This window comes from Macrotis lagotis, chromosome 4, assembly GCF_037893015.1.
Source record: "Macrotis lagotis isolate mMagLag1 chromosome 4, bilby.v1.9.chrom.fasta, whole genome shotgun sequence".
Lineage (NCBI taxonomy): Eukaryota > Metazoa > Chordata > Mammalia > Peramelemorphia > Peramelidae > Macrotis > Macrotis lagotis.
The window spans coordinates 137,348,834-137,376,038 of record NC_133661.1 but is presented as its reverse complement, the minus strand read 5'-3'; the positions used below and the strand labels follow the sequence as shown (position 1 = coordinate 137,376,038).

The window sequence follows — 27,205 nt, the reverse complement described above, 5'->3', positions numbered from 1 at the left end:
TATTTGTGCAAACACTTTTTAGTGTTATATGAACAAAATTATCCATTTTGCATTTCATAATATGCTCTATCTCTCCTTCAGTTAAAAATCATATTTTTCTCTATAGATATGACAAGTAAATAATTCCTTACTCTTCTAATTAGCTTATACTATCACTCTTTCTAAATTCTGTACCCATTTCAACTTGTCTTTGTATAGGGTAGAAGATGTTGGTCTATGACTAATTTCTGCCAATTAATTTTTCAATTCTCCCAGCAATGAGTTCTTATCCCAGAACTCTAGCTCTATTCCTGGAGTAAGGAGAACTATATTTTCAAGTATTTACAATGGGACATATGACTTGGCCAGCTGCACCTCTGACCATTCTAGGATGCCTCCTACATTATTCTCTTGCCTTAATCTTGGCCTGTTCTCAGTCTCATATTGTATCAGATGTCCCAGAATCAGGTCAGTCTCTAATTCTGAAGATTTACCTGACTGTTGATCTGCTAGATTCTGTTTCCAAGTTGTTGAGAAGGAGGTACAGGTCTTCATATTGCAGTAGCTGCAGATGTCACTAAGGCCTTCAACTGCTATTATAAGAGTAGACTTTGCTCAAAGAACTTGGGCATGGTAAGTGACTGTGACTAGAGTCTGAAGAAATCTACCTTAAACAAAGCATATTCTGCCAGACTGGGAAAGAATGAAGATTGAGGAAGGGTCATGTGATTGTCAATCCATTAGATTCCCATCAAAGTCAATGACAACATGGTAGGGGACAGAGATGGTGGCTATTCATTTGTCTATAAAGAGTCACAGGGGCATATAGTATCCAAGCGAGACATCAGTCTGGATGTGTATCAAGATCTCCCACCTGGAAGGTTCTACTCCAGTCATCTGCCAAGAACTTTAGAGAAAATTTGAGCCATCTCCCTGGACAGGGTAGAATGGAAAGGGAGCCAGGTGGGACAGATGGCTCTGTTTCTCAGAATATCCATTGACATTGTATAGGGACCAAGACAAGACTGCTTCTAAGTACCAGGGAGTTCTAAGAAAGTCTTGGGGAATGATGGAGCACAGTGCTATGTATCAGTGAGTCTGGAGTCAATCTGGAGTTCACTTCGACACTTGTGACATCCCACTTCAAAGATGACTCTCTTACTCGAAGGGTCTGAGGGCCCTGGAGCACATGCAGCAGGGCCTGGGGTTAACTCTGCAGCCTGGACCAGCCACCCAGTTCCAAAGAAATCCTTATTCATGCTTACTACCTACTAGTCTTCCTCACATAGCACTGTCACCGTGGGAGGCATGGGAGGAGTGGGGGATAACAGAGATCCTTCTGCAGGGCTCCAGGTAATCCAAGAGAGAGCCTTTATTTCAGCCCAGTCACAATCCTGTAAAGTCCAGGGTAAGAAAACAGAAACCTGAGTTGCAGCAAGGATGGAAATTAATGAGAGTGCAAGTCCTTATTACTAATGGTTCATTGGTTCTTGTCCTTTGTTATTGAAGAAGACCAAAACAACATCACTAAATTAGAGCCAAGCTACAGGATGCACAACTGGGGCTAATCAGACCAAAACAAGTTCAGAATGTTCTACCACAGTTTGGGCATAAATAATCCATGTGGACTTTTGAGGTGGGTTCTCTAATCATGTTTCCTTTGAACTGCTTCAAATTTGCCTTGTTCATAGAGCACAGAACCCTCTCTGATGAGGGCATACCATACTGGGAGATCCTGAATATATCAATTTATGTCATATGTAAATTTAAATATATATATATATATATATATATATGTGTGTGTGTGTGTGTGTGTGTGTGTGTGTGTGTGTATATATATATATATATATATATATATATATAGAGAGAGAGAGAGAGAGAGAGAGAGAGAGAGAATGCATATATGTTGGGGGGGGGAGCTTGTATACCAAGATTAGGGATGCACTGGAACTAATTCTAATGGGTTTGCTAGAGCGCAGTCATAATTATTCATCATGAACATTTATAACTCAGAAATGAGTGGCTATTGCAAATCAAGGCTTGCTTTATTATGTTTTTGATTTTCTAGACTTTTCTAGGAAAGTGTTAACCATGGAGATTAAGTTTAAGAGTCTGTCTACATTTTTGATTTTTTTTCCCAGTGAGTACAGTTGTTAAACCATCATATACCTATGCTGCATTATAACATTGCTTGAACTCAATAGGAGTACAAACAAGTCATCATCAGACAGAAGGCTTGGTGACTATATGATAATAAGAAAATAAACAGTAATAGCTGGCATTTATGTAATACAGATTGTCTCTTTTATCTGATTCACAGGTAGGGAATTTTTTTTCTGCCAAGAGTCATTTGACTATTTATAACATTATTTAAGACCTATATTTGGTCAAAGATTTAGTTAATTCACCCAAAAAAAGCTACTAGATTTATTGAATTTCAAGTCCTGCCTACAGTTGCCTTGGCAATACCAGACCAATACAGTGTGTGGTCCAGAGGTTCCTTGCCCCTGAGATTCTAATTTAAGTCTCAAATTATTTGGGCCAACATCACTGAAGAAGGATTGTGGGACCATGTGAAAACAATTTTATATCTTTAATCTGAAAAGAAAAAAAGAGGAATTTCATAGCTGCTTTCAAGTACTTGAAATTCAGTTAGGGATACAAAGAAATTAACATAATTTTGATCCCAGAGCTCATAACTAGTAACAATGTGTAAAAGATACAAAAAGACAAATTTAGATATGATATAAAGGAAAACTTCCTAATAATTGAAATTATCCAGAAGAAGAATGAGTTTCCTTGGGCCAGAATGGGCTCCTCTTCAGTGAAGTTAGTCATTCACCATAGAACAGTTTATCAGATGTGTTGTTATGAATGTCAAGAACAATCCTTTTCATTTTCAATGCATTTTTCCATTGGTGGAAATATGGAATATATTTACATATATGCATATGTGTGTATGTGTGTTTATACATATGTACAAATATATGCTTGTGTGTGTATAGACCTACACATAGGGCCGCTGGGTGGTACTCTGATTAAAGAACCAAGTCTGAAGGAAGTCTTGAATTCAAATGTAGCCTCAGACATTTACTAGATATACTACCCTGGTTAAGTCATTTAACCCTATTTGCCTTTGTTGCCATGTTTGGAGAAGGAAATAGCTTTGTCAAGAAAACCTCAAAAGGAGTCATAAAGAATTGATCACAACAAAAACAAATGAAAACATGCAAACACATACTTATATTTATACATACGTTGTTGTTTTTGTTGTTTTTGTTTTATTTGTTTGTTTGTTTGTTTATTTTTGTTGGAAAGCAGTTCAAAATTTTAGAATTCCCATTATCTTTCTCACTAAAAATGAGTCAGACTCAGAAGTAAATTCTTGTGAAAGAATTTTTTTTAATTCCAGACCAACTCTTCTTTAAGAAAAAAATTACCAATGAGATCATAAAAAGGGGGGGAAATATTTATAACAGTTTTTGTGTGGTAGTAAAGAACTGAAAATTGAGAGAATGTCCATCAACTGGAGAATGATTGAACAAGTTGTGGCATATGAATATATTGTTCTATAAAAATTGATGAACAGACAAGTTTCAGAAAAATCTGGAAAGATTTACATTAACTTATGTTGAGTGAAGTGAGCAAAGCCAGAACATTGTACACAGTAACAGTGATATTGTGATAATCAACTATGATAAACTTAGTTCTTCTCAGCAATACAGTGATCAAAGAGAATTCCAAAAGACTTGTTATGGAAAATGTCATCCACATTCAGAGAAAGAACTATTGCCAATCAAATCATATTATTTCACATAATTTTTTCTTTCTTGTGTTTTTTCTCCTTTTTTTCCTGGTTCTTTCACAACATGATTAATATATAAATGTGTTTTATATGATCGTACATGTAAAACCTATATCAGATTGCATGCTGTCTTGGGGAGGGGGCAGGAAAAAGGGAAGGAGGAAAATTTGGAGCTCAAAAATCTTACAAAAATGAATGGTGAAAATTATCTTTACATGTAAATATAATTGAAAAAACTATTAAGTGAAAAAAGAACTGGACACATTCATTTTGGAGAAGAATTACATTGAAAAAATAAAGGAGTTATATTGTCTTTTTTTCCCCCCAACTCTATTTAAATTGCTAGATTTTGCACTGGCTAGCCCTGAAATACTATGTGTGTAGTTGAAAAAAATAACTAAACATAGCAGATATCTTCTGTATTTTTTTAGCATACATACTATACAGAAGTTTAGGAAATATATCCCACAGGCTTGTGGAATGTTATCACTTCAAAGACATTGATCTCTTTTTAGACGTCTCTTTTTTGACAGTTCAAATCTCTGATCTATAACTTGAAATTGACTAAACTGAGATCTGATAATCTGCAGTTTTACTTCTAGCCACATTCTGCGCTCACAGTAATAAAAGCCATGATTATCTTTGATATGGCTGATGATGCTACTGGGATAGCAGACATTCCAGCTGGTTAATTTCATTTCAAATCATGCTGATAACATGTAATGTCCATTTTGTTTGTGTTGCCGATTTTCTTTGGTATAACCAGTTATATTTTTCATACTTTCTCTGATATCTATAGTGCTCCATCAGCGTTGAAAGTTCAAGTGATTGTCCTTTTTTTAAAAAAAAGAATTTTTGTTTGTAGATATTGTGTCTGTAAGATGTCTTCAAAATGCAATTTTGAAGTACGTTCTTGAAAATATAAATTTTTATTTTAGACTTCCTCAAAAAGAATAAAAAGTATTAGGAAGGTTACATGGTTTAGGAGAAGGTTTCAGAATTCTATCATCTATTCTAGTGTTAAATAATTACGTCATGCTAGACACTGCCCCTATGGACCCCAAAATTAGAATTTCTATGATCTTTAAGTTTAGTTTTCCTTGGTTTTCCCTCAATTGTTAATATTCTGGATTAATAGTTACTTCAGGGAGTAAAGGATTAGTGATGAAGCCCATCACAGAATCCCAGAAGTTCATGACCAGAAGAAAAAATTTGAGAGCATCTAGTCCAGTAAGTCAGCTAGGTGGCAATATAATGGACTGAGTGCTAGATCTGGAGGCAGGATGCCTCATCTTCCTGAGTTCAAATGCATCTTCAAATCCTTGATAGCAGCATGGTCTTTGTAAGCCCTATTTGTCTTAGATTTCTCATCTAGAAAACAAGCTGAAGGAAATGACAATCCTAGTATCTCTACCCCCCCCAAAAAAAATACCAAATAGAATCACAAAAAATCAGTCATGACTGAAAGGATTGAACAATAATATACTGAAGTATCAACAGCTTTTAAACTCCCAAGTGTAACCAAACCAGATTAAATTATAATTGGAAAATATTCTAAAAAACTAAAAAATACAAGAAAATGTAGATAATATTTGTATGAAACTCTCTAGGTTAATTATGTGCCCATAGGAACCCTTATGAACAATTTAGTGTTACCTGTTATTATTTGAGCAGGACACTACTAATATAGTCCATTTCTCTAATTTTGCAGGTTAGATAACTGAGGTTCATAAATGATTAATGACTTGCCCACATTGGTCAACAGTTAGCTGTAGTTTTTGATAAAATTATATTCTAACCCACTTAATTCTACAGTTATTTTCAAATGTTCTTCTTTGTCTCATTTCTAAAATGATTTTCTAACTTAGCCTTGGCTAAAGCCAAAAAATAAGTTTGTCTAAAAATGGGAACTATATTTAAAGTGATTTCATAACTCCTTCATTGGGTTTAGTTTCCAAGGTTTAAAATAATTCTTATCCATTCTCTTCAACAACCATCTTAAATTTACAGTTATGTTCACAGACATACAATGGAACTTGGTTGTATCCAATTTTATATAAGCCAGGTCCTCCTTGGACACTTCCAAGTAATTTTATTGCTGAAAGTATTAAATTACATCATTATTTTATCTATATGATATATAGCCTTGAGCATAAATAATAAACACATTATTAGAGGGTATTGCAGTGTGTTTAGGATTATTTAATGAAGTTATTACATTAGAATTGCAAAATAATTTTTACATTACTAACTTGGAACAATTTTTTTTTCTTTTATACCTGGGTTGTGATTTGAAGAACCTAATAAGCTAGGTGATACAATGGATAGAATACTATTTCTGGAGTCAAAAAGGACCTGAGTTCAAATCTAACCCCATCACTTTGAATTTACTAGTTGCAAGACCTTGAATAAGTCATCTAATCCTGATTCCCCCCTCCCCCACCAAAAAAGAGCCTAATAAACAAACTTCCTTGACTAAAATAAAACAGCAATTATTCTACAATTTATAATCATAGAAAGTTAACTGGAATAATGAGGGATTAAATTAATTGTCCTTGATTAGTTACAAAGGCAGAATACAGCAAAGGCACAACTTGAATCCAAGCCTTCTGTCTCATAGACAGACTCTGTATTCTCTATTCAAAACCTCTGAGAAATTTGGAAGGTTAGAGAAAAAAGGCAGAAGAGGGTGAAAAAAATTATTTGTTCATCTTCTTTAGGCTCAATTTTAGATATATCTCAAAGGATAATGAACTTTTTCATTCTTATTCAACCATTTTTATCACAGGATAGCTATAAAAGTGACCTCAAACTATAAGAATTCGATCAGAAAGGCTAATATCTAAAATCAGTGGAATCATAAAAACATCCTAAGAATCACATATAGAGGATGGGTAATATGTGTTAAGATTCGATAAATGACTGGATAAGAGTGATGAGAGAAAATGAATAGTCAAGGTCATTTCCAAATTGGTCAAACTGGAGACTAGATAAATCTCTCAATAAAGATTCAGAATTTAAGAATAGGTTTTGAAGGAGGAAAGTTTTCAACCTATTTTTGGATATACTGTGATTGAGAAAAATGGACTTTCAAATATCTTGGAGAACACTAGGGCCATTTTTATTTCTTTCCACAGCACTGATCAGGTAGAGCAAATGGAGCAGACCGGTGTGTGTGTGTGTGTGTGTGTGTGTGTGTGTATGATATGAACTTTGTGAGATTTTTTTTCAGTAGAAATGTACCATGGAAATAAGCCATTTGAAGAGCACAGGGATCAAATATAATAGACTTCACTTCCACCAGAAAAAAAATAAGCTATCTGAATAGATCATATTTCTTTTGACAGTTTTTCATTCAGAACAAAGGTGGGCAGGAGGTATAACAGTTTTCCTCCTTTAGAAGTCAAATGCTAAATGTAATTATGATGCCAATCTGAAGATTTAGATTCAAATGAAATCACTTCCACTATCTTAAGAGAAATGATATACTTAGACCTCCTTGCTTGACATCACAAATTGTAGTCCACAGGTTGGCACTGTGATGAACCTGGAATTGGTCCAAGGACCTATAAAGGTGGTGAAAGTTAGAGCTGAGATATTTGTTGATCTAAGTGAAAAACAAAGTATTTAAATTCTTGCCATAGGATTCATGCTTGTTCAAATGCATGAACAATTCTACCTATTCGTTCTGGAATATCAAAGGGAATAAAACTCAAAAGTGTGTACATGCTTACCCTATTTAGTCCCATGTCTCTCTCACATTATAAATAACATAACCTTCTAGTTTTCTTTTCCTTTAAAAGAGGTCCTCTGAATGAAACATCGGAAAGAATAGGCTGCTAGCATCAAAAGTGATTTTTGTGTGAGCCTAACTACAAGTTTTTTCCCATGATTAGAGATGAAACATCTTTTTAAAATTTATACTGTGAGAGAAAAATAAAGTGGTCAGTGTGACCTTAGAAATCTGACTTTCAAAGGGAATAGTGTTATGGTCTGACTTTAAATCAATGCATTTCAATTAGTTGACAAATATTTGGGTACTGATTTACACTCATATATAAACATTTATATATATTTATGAATGTGTAAAACAGTATTGAAGAAGTTAAAAGCAAATAGATACTCTCTGCCTTTTATGATTTAATAATTTTGATAGGGAAACCATGAAGATATCATAATTTTAAAATAAAAGTAACATAAATTTTATGATCTATTATATGCCTCAGAGTGATTTCTCATGCATTACATAATTAACAACAATAACTCATATTTATATAAAATTTACCATATGCCAGGTGTTTAACAATTATTATATAATTTATCTCAAAACAACCCTAGGAAGGATGTGTTATTATTCCCCATTTGAAGATGAAGAAACTACAGCAGACAGAGGTTAAATGATTTGTTCAGGGTCACACAGCTATTAAGTATATGAGGTCAAATTTGAATTCAGGTCTTCTTTAATCTAGGTCTTCTTGACTACTGCCCTACCCATTGTACTTTGATAATTGTTCCACTCCCTGATGGGCAGATATGAAGGAGAAACTGTTACTACTATAAAGATAGAAAAGCAAAGCTTTTCAAAAAGTGGTAGACAGGAGTCAGGAAACCTGAGTTATAGCATCTTCACTTTACTACTAAACAGGTATGCAGCCTTAGGCAAATAATAGTTTTCCACTGATTCTCTATTTCCTCATTTAAATACTGTTGGAGAACATGGAAACTGATTAGAGTTCTAGACTCCATCAAGGAAGACTTGTGTTCAAATTCAGCTTCAGAAACTCCGGGGAGCTAGGTGGTGCAGTGGATAGAGCAGCAGCCCTGGACTCAGGAGTACCTGAGTTAAAATTTGACTTCAGACACTAATTACCTAGCTGTGTGGCCTTGGGCGAGCCACTTAACCCCATTAGCCTTGCAAAAAACCTAAAACAAAAACAAAAACAGAAACTCAATAGATGTGTGACCCTGATCAAATCCCTTAGTTTCCCCACGCTTCAGTTTCCTCTTCTCTAAGATGAGGATATCAGTATCAACTGTGATAATAAAATGAGATATTAGTTCTTTCTCTGGAGGCAAATATTGTTGGATACAGACTGAAACATGTTATTTTTCAAGTTTTTTTTATTCTTTTTATTTTATTTGTCTTCTTGTACAAAATGAAAAATATGCAAACGTTTTACATGATTCCACATGTATCACCTACATCTGACTGCTTATTATCATCTAGAAGGAGGAGGGGATGAATAGAATTTAGAATTTAAAAAATATATTAAAAATTTTTTTAACATGTAATTGAGAAAAAATAAAACATGCTAAATTTTTAAATGTTAGAAAAAGATTTTTTGTCGTGTTTTGCATACTTTAAAGGACTGTATAAATGTTAACCATTGTTACCATACAATAATCACTAAGATCTTTTATGATATTCCATGTTTTTAATAAGGCAGTATTTGAAAAATTGCAAATGTTTAGTAGCAGCAATTAATATTATTGGAGTATAATATTACTTTAACTGGAGTTGGAAGGGAAGATTTCATTGAGGAGAGAGATTTTGAATTTGAAAGGATGGTTCCAATTTCCAATAGTGATTTCAGGGTTATTCAATCTGACATTGGTTAATTTAGAACTTTGTAGCACTTGCTGCTACATCAGAATTTTTGCCTTAAATGACTGTGACCACCTGAATGCATTTCCTCTGATACCACAACACTGGAAAAAGGGAAGAGAGACCAGAGTATATAGGATTTGCTTTTCTTGTAATTCTGTGCTACTTACTTGAATCTCCTAGTACAATCACTGCCAGGAGTGAGTGTCATTTTATGAATATGGTATATTTTCTAACCTTCTTTTGGATTCTGTGTGTCTTAGATCATAAAATCAGTTGAAATAACTTTACAAATTAAAAAACAAAAAACTACTGAGATTTAGGCTTTGTTAAAAGAAGTATAGTCTCTAGGTCTGAAAGATTAAAATAGTCTTGCACTTTGCCATGAGAAGACAATATCTGGAATGTTGAATTATTTTTGGTTTTAGGTGTCAGACTTTAGGAAGGACATTGATAAGCTGGAGAGTGGCTAGAGAAAGGCAATCACTGTGATGAAGGACCTCAATCAAGAATCATCTTTAAACACCTACTCTGTGTCAAGTGAAGGAGAATTTAAAAAGTGAAAATGTCCATGTTCTCAAGGGACTTATGATCCAGTGGAGTTAACATGAATATAATATGCATATAAGTATGGAGAAGTCTATATAGACATATGTATATATATGCAAGTCACTTCTGTTCCATTGATTTATTTCATTATTCCAATATGATTGATATATTATAGAACAATTTAAGCGTAACTGAGCTTCATGTTTTCTGTCCCAAAAGACAAGAAGAAAATGAACCATACCTATAGATAACTGGTATTACAATTTTCTTTCCAATTTCAGATATCTCTCCATGTACTCCTTCACAAAATAGCTCCCAAGTTGCAACCCCTTCTACATCCACTTGCATAAGAAAACTTAAGATCTTTTTTGCAAGATAAAGTACTGATATATCTTCTGGTGCAGCAGAATCTGTGGGTAGAGAAAGACTGGTTCATACTCATACACTCTGCTACTCTCCCCCATCTGTTTTAGAGTTGAAACCCACTGAAGCTGCTGTCTCTCCCATGTTCACCAAATTTACCAGAAGCGATAATTGGGGTCATGTAACTGTGAGATAGCAGACACCATCACTAATCATTATAGTAGTTATGTATTTCCTGACCATTTAACATGTATATAACTCTTCTATCATTTTTTTTAAGGTTTTCACAAGGCAATGGGGTTAAGTGGCTTATCCAAGACTACACAGCTAGGTAATTATTAAGTGTCTGAGGTCATTTTTGAACCCAGGTCCTCCTGACTCCAGGGCCAATGTTCTATCCACTGCACCACCTAGCCACCCCTCTGCTATCATTTTTATTATATTCTGATTTTTTTAATGTATAACTGACAAATATTTTTTTTAATTTTGTGGCCCTAACCCTATTTTTCTCATATGTCTTATGCTTTCCTTTGCCTGACTACATAGCAAAATGATTTTAGGTACATAAATGCTCTGTTAAAAAATAACTGATTGCATGTGTATGTACCAAACACATGCAATGCTTTTACCACATACCCTTGGAGAGAAAGGCAAATAGCTTCTGGGGAGAGAGAGACAGCAAAGATCTTATGCAGAAGATACTGTTTGAACTGATTTTTGGAGGGTAAAAGATAGGATTACATGAGGCAATGATGAGGAAGGAGTTTATTCCAAACATAGGGAACAGCCAGAACAGAGATAGTGATAGGAGATAAAGTGGATTTGTGAGAATAAGTGGGTTGATATGTGGAGGGAGTTAATATAGAAGACAAATAGAACTAGGGATATCTAGACTATATTAGAGAAGAGTTAGGGTGACATGATAATGATCTATAAGTATTTCAAGGGATATCATGTGGAAAAAAAAACTAGATTTATTCTGCTTAATCCAAAAGGCAGAACTGGGAGAAATGAATGGAAGATGCAAAAGGGCAAATCTAAACTTGATATAAAAGAAAATTCCTTTTTAATCATTAACATTATCCTAAAATGAAAGTCTTTCTCAGAAGCCAGGATTCTCCTTAAAAAATGAAGGTCTTAAAGAAAAAAAATGGATTTTATGTCACAAAGGGGATAATTTATTTTGGATATAGGTTAGTCAAAATGGCCTTTGAAGTTCTTTCCAAATCTATATTTCTGATTCTATGATGTGGGGTGAGAGAACACAGCATGAACAAACTCATGGAGTTAGGGGGAATAAAAATAGAAGATTCATAGACATTAAATAGAAAGGTAATATAGGTAATATAGAAAAGGAGGTAATATAGAGGTAATAGAGAAATGGTAACATAGGGGAGGTAATATAGAAAAGATTGAGTAAGACTAGGAAAAATGTGTAAAGCCTGGTAATTGTTGGGTTCAGTGGATTATATTATACTAAGAGTTTCAGTCAACTAACTCTGTATCCTCACTCTTCACCATTTTATGAGTCAATACTATTCTTAATCTTCCAATATCTTCTTAATAGTGTTTTGCAAATAGGTTTATATTCTAAACCAATATTGTCTTGAATTTCTTGTCTCTGTTTTGCATAGAGATTGAGTTTCTTCTGCTAACTGAAGAGGGACTCTGAACTCTTTTAGCCATTTCATTTTTGTAAATGTTTTACATCAATTACATACCTGCAGGAAATGATGATTATCAGAATCAATGTCCTTTTCTTTATGCCTTTTCCATTTTTAAAAATCAATAGCTTGTTGGAATAGGGCAAAGGAGAGATGTTATAATTGCATTCAATGTCTTATTCTCATCCTTCCCCCATTCTCATCTTTTCCCCTTCTAATTTGGTGTTGATTTTGACATTTGCTGTAACTAGTCCATGGTCTGATTTCAGGCAGACAGCTAAATTTCATAATTATTCATTGGTAACTGGTAGTTTCCTATTTATTAAGATATCAATTTCATTTTCATATGTATATGTATGATGTTACTCATCCTTTCCTATATCTAACCACTTTCTTAGGATTTCCTGGTATAACTAAATCATAGAATTACAGAATCTCAAATTTGACAAAACCTTAAAAGCCATCTGCTTCAACCTGAAGCAGCATGGTATAGAAGCAAAGGGACCTGAATTTAAAGTGGGAGGACTCACCCTTTTTATCTTTTTAAAGATTTTATTTATTTTGATTTTTACAATTTTTCCCCTAATCTTACTTCCCTCCCCGCCACCCCTCCACAGAAGGTAATTTGCCAGTCTTTACATTGTTTCCATGGTATACGTTGATCCAAATTGAATGTGATGAGGGAGAAATCATATCCTTAAGGAAGAAACATAAAGTAAAAGATCTAGCAAGATCAGAAAATAAGATATCAGTTTTTTTCCCCTAAATTAAAGGTAATAGTCCTTGGTCTTTGTTCAAACTCTAAAGTTCTTTCTCTGCATACAGATGGTATTCTCCATTGGAGACAGCCCCAAATTGTCCCTGATTGTTGCACTGATGGAATGAGCAAGTCCATCAAGTTTGAACATCACCCCCATGTTGCTGTTAGGGTGTACAACATTTTTCTGGTTCTACTCATCTTGTTCAGTATCAGTTCATGCAAATCCCTCCAGGCTTCCCTGAATTCCCATCCCTCCTAGTTTCTAAAAGAACAATAGTGTTCCATGACATACATATACCACAGTTTGCTAAGCCATTCCCCCAATTAAAGGACATTTATTTGATTTCCAATTCTTTGCCCCCACAAACAGGGCTGCTATGAATATTTTTGTACAAGTGATATTTTTACCCTTTTTCATCATCTCTTCAGGGTATAGGTCCAGGAGTGGTATTGCTTTGATGAAAGGATCTTCACATTTCTGTGGGCGTAGTTACAGACTGCTCTCCAGAAAAGTTGGATGAGTTCAAAGCTCCATCAACAATGTGTTGGTGTCCCAGACTTCCCACAACCCTTCCAACAAAGATCATTGTCCTTTCTGGTCACATTGGCCAGTCTGAGAGGTGTGAGGTAGTGCTTTAATTTGTATTTCTCTAATAAGTAATGACTTAGAGCAATTTTTCATATGTCTATGGATTGCTTTGATCTCATCATCTGTAAATTGCCTTTGCATATCCTTTGACCATTTGTCAGTTGGGGAATGGTACTTCTTTTAAAAATTTGACTAAGTTCTCAGTATATTTTAGAAATGAGTCCTTTGTCAAAAATACTAGTTGTAAAGATTGTTTCCTAGTTTATTACATTTCTTTTGATCTTGGTTACAGTGGTTTTGTCTGTGCAAAAGCTTTTTAATTTAATTTAATCAAAATCATCTGGTTTGTTTTTAGTGATATTCTCCATCTCTTCCTTGGTCATAAATTGCTTTCCTTTCCATAGGTCTGACAGGTAAACTACTTCTTGATCATCTAGTTTGCTTATAATACTGTTTTTTATGTCTAAATCCTGTATCCATTTGGATCTTATCTTGGTATAGTGTGTGAGGTGTTGGTCTAATCTAAGTTTCTTCCATACTAACTTCCAATTTTCCCAGCAGTTTTATCAAAGAGAGAGTTTTTATCCTAACAGTTGGACTCTTTGGGTTTATCAAACAGCAGATTATTAGATTCGTTTCCTGCTATTGCACCTAGCCTATTCCACTGGTCCATCGCTTTATTTCTTAACCAATAACAGTTTTGATGACTGATGCTTTATAATATAATTTTATAACTGGTAGGGTTAAGCCACTTCCTTTTGCATTTTTTTCTTTGAATGTCTGGAAATTCTTGACCTTTTTATTTCTCCATATGAATTTACTTACCATAAAGTAATTTTTTGGAATTTTTATTGGCAGGGAACTAAACGTGTAGTTTAGTTTTGGTAGAATTATCATTTTTTATTAAAGTAGCTTGACCTATCCATGAGTTGTTGATGTTTGTCCAGTTATTCAAATCTGATTTTATTTGTGTGAGAAGTGTTTTGAAATTGTTTTCAAAAAGTTTCTGAGTCTGCCTTGGCAAATATTACTTAGAAGAGTAGTTTACCTGTCAGACCTATGGAAAGGCAAGCAATTTATGACCAAAGAAGAGATGGAGAACATCACTAAAAAACAAACCAGATGATTTTGATTACATTAAATTAAAAAAGATTTTGCAGAGACAAAACCACTGTAACCAAGATCAAAAGAATAATATAATAATATAGGCTACTTTGAATGGGATTTCTCTTTCTAGCTCTTCCTGCTGTATCTTGCTAGTCACATATAGAAAAGTTGAGTATTTATGAGGGTTTATTTTATATTCTGCAACTTGGCTAAAGTTGCTCATTGTTTCCAGTAGTTTGGGGGATGATTTCTTGGGATTTTCTAGGTATACCATCATGTCATGCAAAGAGTGAGAGTTTTGTCACTTCCTTCCCAATTCTAATTCCTTCAATTTCTTTTTCTTCTCTTATTGCTGAAGTGAACATTTCTAATATGATGTTGAATATTGGTGGTGATAATGGATATCCTTGTTTCACCCCTGATCTTATTGGGAATGCCTCTAGCCTCAACCCATTGAATATAAGGCTTGTTGATGGGTTTCAGATAGATACTGCTTATTATTCTAAGGAACAGTCCATTCATTCCTACACTCTCTAGTGTTTTTTGTAGGAATGGGTGCTGTATTTTGTCAAAAGCTTTTTCAGCATCTATTGATATGATCATATAATTTCTGATAGGTTTGTTATTGATATAATTAATTATACTAACAGTTTTCCTAATTTTGAACCAACCCTACATTAGTGGGATAAATCCTACTTGATCATAATGTATTATCCTAGTGATAACTTGTATTAAACATTTTGCTAAAATTTTATTTAAGATTTTTGCATCTATATTCATCAGGGAGATAGGTCTATAATTTTCTTTCTCTGTTTTAACTCTTCCTGGATTAGTTATCAGCACCATATTGGTGTTATAGAAAGAGTTAGGCAGAGTTCTTTCTTTTCCCTATTTTTCCAAAGAGTTTATTTAGAATTGGAACCAATTGTTCCTTAAATGTTTGGTAGAATTCACTTGTGAATACATCAGGCCCTGGAGATTTTTTTCTTAGGGAGTTCAATAATGGTTTGTTGAATTTCTTTTTTTCTGAGATAGGGTTGTTTAGGGATTTAATCTCCTCTTCATTTAACCTGGGAAACTTATATTTCTGTAAATATTCATCCATTTCACTTAGATTGTCAAATTTATTGGCATAGAGTTGGGCAAAATAATTATTATTTTAATTATTTTAATTTTTAATTATTTAATTTAATTAATTAATTATTGATTAATATTAATTTGCTTATTAATAATTAATTAATTAATGATTAGTTTAATTATTTAATAATTTTTGATTATTACTTTAATTTCCTCCTCATTGGTGGTGAGTTCAACTTTTTCATTCATGATACTAGCAACATGATTTTTTCTTTTTTTAAGAAATTGACCAAAGGTTTATCAATTTTATTGGTTTTTTTTCATAAAACCAACTCTTGGTTTTATTTATTAGTTCAATAGTTTTCTTGCTTTTGATTTTATTAATTTCTCCTTTAATTTTTAGAATTTCTAATTTGGTATTTAATTGGGGGTTTTAACTTGTCCTTTCTCTAATTTTTTTAGTAGTGTAATTAGTTCTTTGATTTCCTCTTTCTCTAATTTATTCATGTAAGCATTTAAAGATATAATATATCCCCTGACAGCCACTTTGAGTGAATCCCATAGGTTTTGGTACATTGTTTCATTATTGTCATTATCTAGGATAAAATAAGTAATTCTTTCTATAATTTCCTGTTTGATCCACTCATTCCTTAAAATAATGTTACTCAGTTTCCAGTTAGTTCTGGGTCTATATCTCCCTGGCCCAATATTGCATATGATTTTTATTGCATTATAATCTAGAAGATGTATTCACTATTTCTACTTTTCTACAATTGATTATTAGGTTTTTATGCCCTAGTACATGATCAATTTTTGTGTGCCATGTACTGCAGAAAAGAAAGTATACTCATTTATATCCCCATTCAATTTCCTCCATAAGTCTATTCTATCTACATTTTCTAACAATCTATTTACCTCTTTAACTTCTTCATCTAAATCTGAGAGCAGGAGGTTGAAGTCTCCCACTAGTAGAGTTTTGCTGTCTATGTCTTCCTGTAGTTCTTTCAGCTTCTCCTCTGAGAATTCAGATTCTATCCCATTTAGTACATATACATATATATATATATATATATATATATACATATATATATGTATATTCAGTATTGAAATCACTTTATTGTCTAGGTACCTTTTAGGAGGATACAATTTCCTTCCTTATCTCTTTTAAGGCTATCTATTTTTGCAGTTGCTTTGTCTGAGATAAGGATTGCTATCCCTGCTTTTTTCACTTCAGCTGAAGCAAAATATATTTTGCTCCAACCTTTTACCTTTACTCTATATATATTTCTCTGCTTCAAACGAGTTTCTTGTATGCAGCATATTGTAGGATTCTGGTTTTTAATCCACACTGCTATTCACTTACATTTTAAGGGAGAGTTCATCCCATTCACATTCAAAGTTATAATTACTAACTCTTTTCTTAGTTTGGTTTTTTTTGCAAGGCAATGGGGTTAAGTGGTTTGCCCAAGGCCATACAGCTAGGTAATTATTAAGTGTCTGAGGCCAGATTTGAACTCAGGTACTCCTGACTCCAAGGCCAGTGCTCTATCCACTGCACCACCTAGCTGCCCCAATTACTAACTCTTTATTGCCCTCCATGCTATCTTCCCTCTGTTTGTATTTTCCCCCCCCTTTCCCCCTTTTAGCCATATTCCCAAGTATTTTGTTTCTGAATACTGTCACCTTCGGTGTGCTACCTTCAGTGCCTTTCTATATGCACTCCTCCCTTTCATTCCCCTTTCCCTTTTTTCCCTTTTTCCTTCTCATCCTTCTGTTAGTTCCCCTTTTCTCCCCCCCCCCCCTGTTTCTATCTCCCCCTCCTCTTTTCTTGTTTTAATACTTGAAAGGTAAGATTTTTTTTTAAGTTAACTGAGTGTGTGTGTGTGTGTAAGTTAACTTTAAGCCAAATCTGATGAGAGGAAGATTCAGGTGTTTCTCATCTCCTCCTTTCTTCTCCTCTGTTACAAAATGTCTTTTATATCTTTTAATGTAATGAGATTTACCCCATTCAATCTGCATCTTTTTCCTGACACCCTTTTTGAGGAGGAAGTGTTTTTAAATCATTCTATCTGAGTCATAGAAAATCCATCACTTCTGACTAAGTATAATCTCTCTAATAGAGTTACAATTCTTGAGAATTATTAGAGTCTTTCTCCCAAGTAGGGATATAGCCAGTTTCATCCCATTTGGTAGCATTCTCATGGCTAAGTCATGAGTGTCCATCATTTCTTGCTAAATATATTCTCTCTGATAGAGTTATAATCCTCAAGAGTTATGAGAATCTTTTTCCCATGCTGGGATATAGCCAGTTTCATCTTATTAGATAGCAGTTTTTTTCTTTGCCCCCTCCCTTTTTTTACCTTTTTATGTGTCTCTTGATCTTCCTGTTTGATATCCAAATTTTCTATTGAGCTCTGGTTTTTTTCATCAGGAATTGTTGGAAGTCTTCCATTTCATTAAATGTCCATCATTTGCCCTGAAAGAAAAGGTTCAACTTTGCCAGATAGTGGATTCTTGGATGCATTCCAAGCTTCCTTGCCCTTTGGAATATTTCATTCCAGGCCCTTTGATCCCTTCATTTTGATGCAGCCAGGTCCTGTGTAATCCTTACTGTGGCTCCTTGGTATTTAAATTGTTTCTCTCTGGCTGCTTGCAGGATTTTCTCTTTTATCTGATAGTTCTGGAATTTTGCCACAACATTCTTTGGTGTTTCCATTTTAGGATCTCTTTTCAGAGAGCATTTATGTACTCTTTCAATAACTATTTTGCCCTCTAGTTCCATGATATCAGGGCAATTCCCATCACTAAGTCTAGGCTTTTTTTTTTCTTTTCAATGTTTTCAGGAAGATCTATAATTCTCAAGTTGTCCCTTCTTGATCTATTCTCGAGGTCAGTGGTTTTGCTGATAAGGTATTTTACAATTTCTTCTAATTTTTTTTTTATTTTTCGGTTTTGTTTAACAGGCTCTTTCTGTCTCATAAAGTCATTGGTTTCCACAGACTCCATTCTTGTTTTTTTAGAGAAGAATTTTCTTCATTTACCTTTTGCAACTCCTTTTCCAATTGGCCAATTCTATTTTTGAAAGAGCTTACCATTTGACCAATTGAGGTTTTGAGAGAATTGTTTTCTTTTTGCATTTGTCCAATTGTATTTTCCAATGATTTGTTTTCTTGTTGCAAAGTGTTAATTTTCTCTCCTAAATTTTTCCAATTGATTTTTAAACTCCTTCCTTATTTCTTCAAGGAAGTCTTTCTATGCTGGAGACTAGATAATATTCTCCTCAGAGGTTCTAGGTCTCTCTGAGTTAATGTCTTCCTTCCAAGAATTTTTTCTATGGACCCTCCTTAGTGCTGGCCTTTCTTCATTATCCTAAGACCTTGTGTTGGGAGGGGCTGGTTCACGTAGGTTTGGTGCTGAGATCCCTAGAGGCTTTACTTACTGTCAAGTTGTCCAGTAGGGGGTGCTAGAGGATTTGCTCACTGAATGTAATTTCTCCATCTGGCCAGTAGGGGTGCTGGTTGCTTTCTCTGGAGTGTCTGTGACCTTGATTGAAGCCTTCTCCCTTGGTCTGGAGGGAGTGGTTGAAGCTGTTAAATACTTTTCTCTTTGATCAATAGTGGGCTTTACCCTGGGGTGAGGTGATCACTTCTCCCTATTGTCAGCTGAGGTGCTTCTGCTGCTCACACACCTGAACCTGGGGCAGAGGTAGTCTGTAATTGTGTTTGTTATGGGAAGAGGTTTCAGCTGAAATAGAGGTGTGGGATGTCCGCAGCTCTCCGGCCCTGTCTGTGAGCTCCAGATGGTCAGTGCCACCATCAATGCCTCTGATCCCTAGCTGACCCAAGCCCCTGTGGCTGACCAGGCTCTAGCTCTGCGACTGATCAAACCAATTTGGTTCTTGGGCCCTCAGGCTCCCAGTCTCCCACTGGTCAGGTGCTCCTAGCAGAGTCTGCCGTCTGCACCCGGACTCACCCACAATCTCAGAAGACAGATCCTAAGGTGGATGTTTTTCTCCTGGCTTTTCTTTCTGGGTTTTGTTGATCAGATTTCTGTTAAGAAGTTTGTTTCATATTATTTATGAGGGAAGATCAGGAGACTATCTTTTCAACACCATCTTGTCTGGAAGTCTCAGGACCCACCTTTGAACCCTGCACCTTATACTTAGTAACTATATGAGTTAAGACAAACTTTTAGCTTCATATCTGTAGTAGAGAATCTTTTCTACATGATCATAGGTAACCTCTTATTGAAAACCTTCATTAAAAGGGAACTTCCAGCATGTATAGTTGGGGGGGGGGGGTAGGAAGATTATTCTATTCTTTAATTTTTAGAAAGTTTTCCACTGGGATAATAATTCATTATTGTTGGATTTGTGAACTGATCTGACCTTTCTGGAGAGCAGCTTGGAACCAAGTTTAAAGATCTATAAAAACTATGCTTACCCTTTGATTCAGCAATACCAGCACTATATTAGGTCTATATTCCAAAGAGGTCACAAAAAAGGAGAAAAGGACTCACATGTGCAATATATATATATATATATATATATATATATATATATATATATATATATATATATACACATATATATATCAGCTCTTTTTCTGGTGGCAAAGAATTGGAAATTGAGGCAATACCCATCACTTGGGGAATGACTGAGCTAGTTGTGATATATGAATGAAATGGAATATTATTGTTCTATCAGAAATTAAATGAACAAGGGGCAGCTAGGTGGCACAGTGGATAACGCACCAGCCTTGCAGTCAGGAGGATCTGAGTTCAAATCTGACATTGGACACTTAATATTTACCTAGCTGTGTGACCTTGGGCAAGCCACTTAACCCCATTGCCTTGTAAAAACCTAAAAAAGAAAAAATACGTGAATTGATGCTGAGTGAACAAATCTAGGAGAACTTTATACATATTACTAGGAACATTGAGTGATGATCAACTAAGATAGATTTACCTCTTCTAAATAATATTTCTAAACACTTCTAAATAAGTGATCAAAGACAATTCTAAAAGACCTGTGATGGAAAATGTCATTCACAATCAGAGAAAGAACCACTGAGTCTGAATTCAGATCAAAGTATATTATTTTCATTTTTATCTGATTTTTTCCTTTCTTGTGGTTTATCCCTTTTGTTCTGATTCTTTTTTCACAACAATACTAATATGGAAATATGTTTGACATGATTGTGCATATATATATATATATAATATTTCAGATTGTTTGTTGTCTTGGGGAAAAGGAAGGAAGGGAGGGAGAGAGGAATTTTACCTAAAAAAATAATTTTGAAACCTGCCTCCATGTAACTGGAAAAAATAAAATACTATTATGATAAAACAATTAAAATCCTCTATGTAACTACCACTCTGTGTGCCTGCCTCTATGAATTTTGAAACCCCCCCCCAAAAAAAAAAGAAAAGAAAAAGAGATATCTTCTCTCTCAATTATCCTTGAAATTCTGAGCACAGCTTTCACTGTAACCATTTTGTTTCCCTTTATCTAACCCAAACAGTCCCTTCAAAAAAATTTGCTTTAGTTGTTCAGTTTTTTTTATTTTTTCAATCATAAAGATTCCATTTGGGGTTTTCTTGGAAAAATATAATGGAATGGTTTATCATTTCCTTCTCTGACTGATATTATAGATGGGAAATGGAGGCAGAGTCCATTGAGTGATTTGTCCAGGATCACACACCTAGTGCATGAGGCTAGATTGAACTCAGGAAGATGAGTCTTCTATAAATTCAACTGTAACTAAAAGATTTCACAAATGCACATATGCAATTAGTCAAGAGTTTTCATAATAAAAAGAGTATGAATAATGAGCTCAAAATATGACTAATAATTTAACAATGTATACCAAATTAATAGTTGTAAGATAGACTCCAAAATCTGCAATAATATCCACATTGTTTTCTTTAAAAATGTATGAGAGAATGAAGATCCTGAGCAATCTACAAATCTTAGACTCCCTTCACTACTTTTGAGCCATATTTGCCAACCTTTCTTTCACTAGTTTCCCCATCCCAAATTTCACATTGAATTTAATTATTATAAGTTCATTCACTCAACAATTATCAAGAACCTACTAAGTGCTAGTCACTAGGTAACTTGTTCAGTTGCTTTCAGTCACATACATTTCTTCATGACACAATTTGGCGTTTACTTGGTAAAGATACTGGAGTGTTTTGTCATTTCCTCTCCCGGTTCATTTTTACAGATGAGGAACTGAGACAAATAAGATTAAGTGATTTTGCCCAGGGTCACACAACTAATAATTGTCTGAGGTCAGATTTGAACTCAGAAAGATGAATCTCTGACTTCAGTTCCAGTGTTCTATCCACTGTGCCAAGAGAACAAAAACTAAAATGCAAATGTATTTATATATTTTAAATTGTTTTGGAGGAGCTTTTCAAGTTTTTCGTACATTTCTCTATCACATCTACTATAAAAGATGTTTATGCAAAAATTCCTATATTTTGAAACATCATATATGGATTTTTTAAAATGGTCTTATTGCTTATACTTCTCATGAATCTAATGAGATGAGATAACCAATTATTCCATGAAAAGATATTCCTAATGGCCTCTGAGCACCTACTCCATAATATATTTTATTGGCTTCTTCAAGAAGAACTATGACTCATCTTTCTATTTACTACAAAGTTTTAATGTTCCTGGTTTCATTTCATATTAGACTGTTAATAATCAATGTGTTCACATTTAAAGTACCAATAACTAAAATAAATTCTATATATAATCTAAAAGCTATGAGATTCTTGGCTTTTGTGACCATTTTTTCTCTTGAAGTCAGTCACATAAAGCTGAGAAACCTTGGGATTTTTCCTTATTATTTAGGTTGCTTTACAAAAAAATAATTCATCATCTATATATTGTATTTTTTTTTTGCCTGTTGTCTGTAGGTCTTTGGCAGTTGGGAAGAGAGGGGTAGTGCGATGGAATTACTAAAAGGAATACATGTGTACCCCAAGAGTTTTCTTTTTGCTTTTTTGACTCCAGTAAGATATGTGATATGAATTCATTTGCTATCATGTGGATTTCTGTAAAATATCATGATGTTTAAAAGTCCCACTAAACTAGTGTCCAACTTAATGGTGATAGAGCTAAGCTGGTTCAAAATGCTACTCACATTGGATGCATACCTGAACTCTGTCTAGATTGATAGTTTATTCAAATTAGAACTTCACTAGGGAAATATATGAAAACTCAAGGATCATCTGTATATCAAAATGAAGCATAAGAATAGGAATTTTATGGGGGTGTCTAGGTGGCACAGTGATAGAGCACTGGCCCTGGAGTCAGGAATACCTGAGTTCAAATCCGGTCTCAGACACTTAATAATTACCTAGCTGTATGGCCTTGGGCAAGTCACTTAACCCCACTGCCTTGCAAAAACCTAAAAAAAAAAAAAAAAAAGAATAGGAATTTTAAAAAGAAAAACATTTGACATGATATTTAGCTAACCCATATCATTCCCATATTGATCTGGAAGGAGATCAAAAAACACATATCCATAACTAAGGAAAGAATAGAGTTAGCATTTCTATAACCATGCATTTTCATTGATGATAACAGAACCACTGCAAATGGATTCCTATTCTTTATAATACCTAGTATGTTATTTGGTAAAGGAAAAGTAACACCCAAGAAAAGACAGGAAGATGACTAGTCATAAGTTTATAATCAGGAATAAGTAAGTTTAATATTGCCTCTGATTCTTATTTTACCATGAATGAACCATAGCATAATAGGTCATGGAAATTTTTTTTTATTTACTCTGAGACACAATTTCCTCACTTTTAAAATGAGAACAATAAAACTCATAGTAGCAATTCAGACATAAGATGTGGGGCTCAAATGAGGAAAAAAATGTATAATATTTTATGAACTATCAAGTGCTTTGTACCTTTCAGTTACTACTACTACTACTACTACTACTACTACTACTACTACTACTATCATTACTACTATTATCATACAGAAGTTAATCTGACAACACAATTTTTAAAGCATTTATTTTAAAAATATCTAAAAGAGAAAAGGTCAATAACAAATTCAGGGGGGAAATCCAAGTATCAGTACCCCCCCCAAAAAAGGTAACAGAATATTGCTAACTACCAAACATGTAAACTTCATTAAAATGATTGAAGGATATAGAGAGTATACTGGTTATGATTTAGTGATTTTTAAAAAAGCATTTGTCTTAGTAGAATAAATATAGGCCTCATGGGTCTTTACTAAAAGTGAATTCTGTGATTATAGGAAAATTACATACATTTGCTTTATAGTTGTGGCTATTGAGATGATTATTTAATCCTTTAATTAACAAAATCAAACTAGGAAAATAACACAGATATAATATTCACCACAGGTGTTACTCCCCTTCATGAAGCATGTCCTGTAAAGAGTATAGTAAAATTGTCCAAATGCTCTTTTTTTGTGGATAAAATTGTGTTGTTTGCATTAAACAACAGAATACTAGCATGCCTACTCAATGAAATTCATGATCTCGTAAAAGATATAACCCTAACAGGATACAAATGAATGGGAAATACTTATTGTTCAAACCATGATATGCAATTCAATAAGTGGCTTGCTGAGTTAAGCTATCACTCTTTTTGTCAATCTATCTACCTAGTCATCACCTATATATACATGCACCCATCCACTCATTCATCTATCCATCATTTGTCTTTCCATCCATTTATCATATATCCATCCATCATCTTTCTAGATATTTATCTATTTATTATCTATCCATCTACATCTTAGGCAGGCAATACAGATTCAAATTAAAGGGAAGTAATAGAGGATGTCATATTGTATTGTATTTGTGAAATTATGTAATTTTTTTAAGGTTTTAATTTTCTTCCTTTCATAAAAACCAATTGTTTATACCAGTGTTCTGGTGATTCAATCTGGATGTAAATCCTAGAACACTACAGTTTCTAAAGTACCTACATAACTGAAGGGCATGGTGGAAAGGAATATCTTGCAGATTGCTTATAATGAATTACACATGTAGAGTGGTATAAAAAATGCTATCCAGAAAACCTTTAATTAAAGGAGACAGAAGAGACTGTGGGATAATAGATGAAAAGTCCAAGTGCTACTCCTACAGAATGTTAAAAGACTAAGAAGGACTAGAGCAGAGCATGTTGATTAGGCCTTCTCTGAAAGATTTATAAGATATCAGAAAAATTGCACAGGATAAGAAAATACATCTATCAGTCTATTCTGATGAAAGAAATACTTATCAATTGATCTAAAATATTTATTAAGTATATATCAAGTGACAAGCACCATGCTAAGTACTGGTGAGTCAAAGATGGAAGAAGAAAAAAATATGGAAGGAAGGAAGGAAAGATAGAAAGAAATGCTGTAAAGGTTATGAGATCATTAACTCATTGAAATATTGACATATCAGGTGCTGAATACAATTTTAAGGATTTTTTCTTTATTATCTGTTCCATGAGAAGTAACTGAACAATTTTCTACACACACACACACACACACACACACACACACACACACACACACATATATGAATATATGTATAAATGACGTATCATACTCATGGGTTCTGGATCATAAGCAATGAAAATCTCAAGAATTCATGATTTTGAGATCCAATCAGTTTAGCAAACCATAAGATTTTTGGAGCAGTCTCAACTTTAGCTTCATGCTCTCTATTCTGCTAAAGCATGATTGATACTCAATGAGCCAGATCCTCTCAATATCTAGCTCCCTGGGAGAGAGTTGGGCTCTTGTGGAAAAGGCTCAACTCTTTGAGTCCACAAGGGTCTAATTTACTATACTGAAACAGTAACTAACTCCTAGGGAAAAGTTTACTGCTGAAAGAATCTGACTCCTTCCCTATTAATTTAGCAATAGTATATATTTTACAAACTGAGTAAAGATTTTTGAGACAGAAATGAATGTATAAATGAATGAATTAATGAAATATTTTTAAGCATTTATGATCTGCAAAACATTGCTGAGCACTGAGAACACAAAAAGAAAGAAAAAATAGTCATTGTTTTCATATTCTAATAGGGAGAGATAAGAAATATAGGAAGTTTCAGCTGCAAGTTAGCTAGAATATAATGGTAATATATATTTCCTTTAATATAATTTCTATTGATAAAATCATATCCATATCATATATTGAAACATTTAGTAGTGCCAAGGATATTGGTGGAGAGGACCTTCTTTCCCCACTCTTCAATAACTGTGACTGCTGAGGAAGGGACAGGACTTCTAGTCATGCAGAGGCTGCCGGTCATTTGTGTCTTCACAAGGGTTGCTTCCCTAGGTGATAGCTCCTAGATCTCCTAGATCCAGACTAGCAGCATCACCAGTGATCTTGGAGTGCTTCTCTACTCAGGGGATTATTAGGTTTACCCCTTTTGTGGCAGTTAGTCTGTGAGTTGTATTAGGTGGTAGTAGTAGTAGTTTGTTGTTGTTGCTGTTGTTAGACCTATATTTTTGAAGAGAACCATTGACATCAGGGGTGATGTCTTGAATTTATGAGACACAGTTGTACAAAATTTCTCAGTCTCTCTCACTCTTCCTGAGTCATTGAAATCTAGTGGTAAGACAAAAGTCAGGATGACTGACCATGGCCCAGGAGGCAGTGTATGACCTGGGCATCTTCAGTGACTGACCAAGCCCTAAGTTCTTCAGAGTACCCACTTCAGTCACTTTCATGGCTGTTGAAACAAATTGTTTTCATCTTCCCATTCTACTGCTATTTGTCTTTGCATGCTTGGGATAGACATCCCTCTAAACTCACCAATCAATTTGGGGTCTCTTGGTTATCCACAACCTGGTTTAGCATCCAATGAGATGGTTTACTACATATGGCTGTTGGGCATACATGGCTTCTTGGGTCCACATGTAAGAACTGAGTGACAGGTGCATACCAAAGGTAGATGAGCAGCCCTAAAAAGGATTTGGCAAGCTCTCAGACTAGAAGTGCTCTTTTAACATATGCATACCACATTACTATTGGGTAGTAATACCAGTGGAGTTAATAAGCCCATTCTCTGCAAGTTTTGCTCCAATTGATGATGACCGGGTGAACTGGACAAGAAGCAAGGCTGGTGGAGAGGGATGCCACTTTCCTAGAATTTTGGGGTTCAAGGTTCTGAGCTATCTAGAGAAGTGGTAGTTGAAAGTGGTTACGATAGTTTGACCTGCCTGTTTCCTACATTAATTATTGAAGCTAATAAGCAGATGTAGAATGAACAAGACTGTCCTTTAAAATATGATAAAATAACTTTTGTCCAAGTGGTAAGACTTTCTATTAAGTATGTGCATCTAATTATTTCACAATATATTCATCTCCTAAAGATTCCTTGAATCCAAACAGAATCAAGTTCCTTGAACAACCCCAAAAACTCCTATCTGCCCCCAAATTTCCACTTATCCCTTCTGTGTTACATCTAACTTGCCACAGTGTCTGAAATTTCCATACCTTTAGTTGGAAATCAATCAATCAACAAGCATTTATTAAATGATCTACTATATACAAGCACTATGGATACAAAAGGATCTGTAAAATGTAGAAATTTTCCCAGAGAAAAAAGGGAAGGATTTTAGAAAAAGGTTTTTCTATGGTGTGATTAGTCTTAGTTTTCGATTTTCTCAGGCCTTAGTCCTGCTGAAGGATAAGAG

General features: G+C 34.3%; 1 long non-coding RNA gene and 1 pseudogene across 1 annotated transcript in view; one reads left to right on the top strand and one right to left on the bottom strand.

Moving 5' to 3' along the window:
• Positions 1-27,205, top strand: part of LOC141520045 (uncharacterized) — an 84,833-nt gene that overhangs the window by 32,024 nt on the left and 25,604 nt on the right. The gene's annotated exons all lie outside the window — the stretch shown is intronic.
• Positions 322-26,236, bottom strand: LOC141520465 (zona pellucida sperm-binding protein 3-like; annotated as a pseudogene).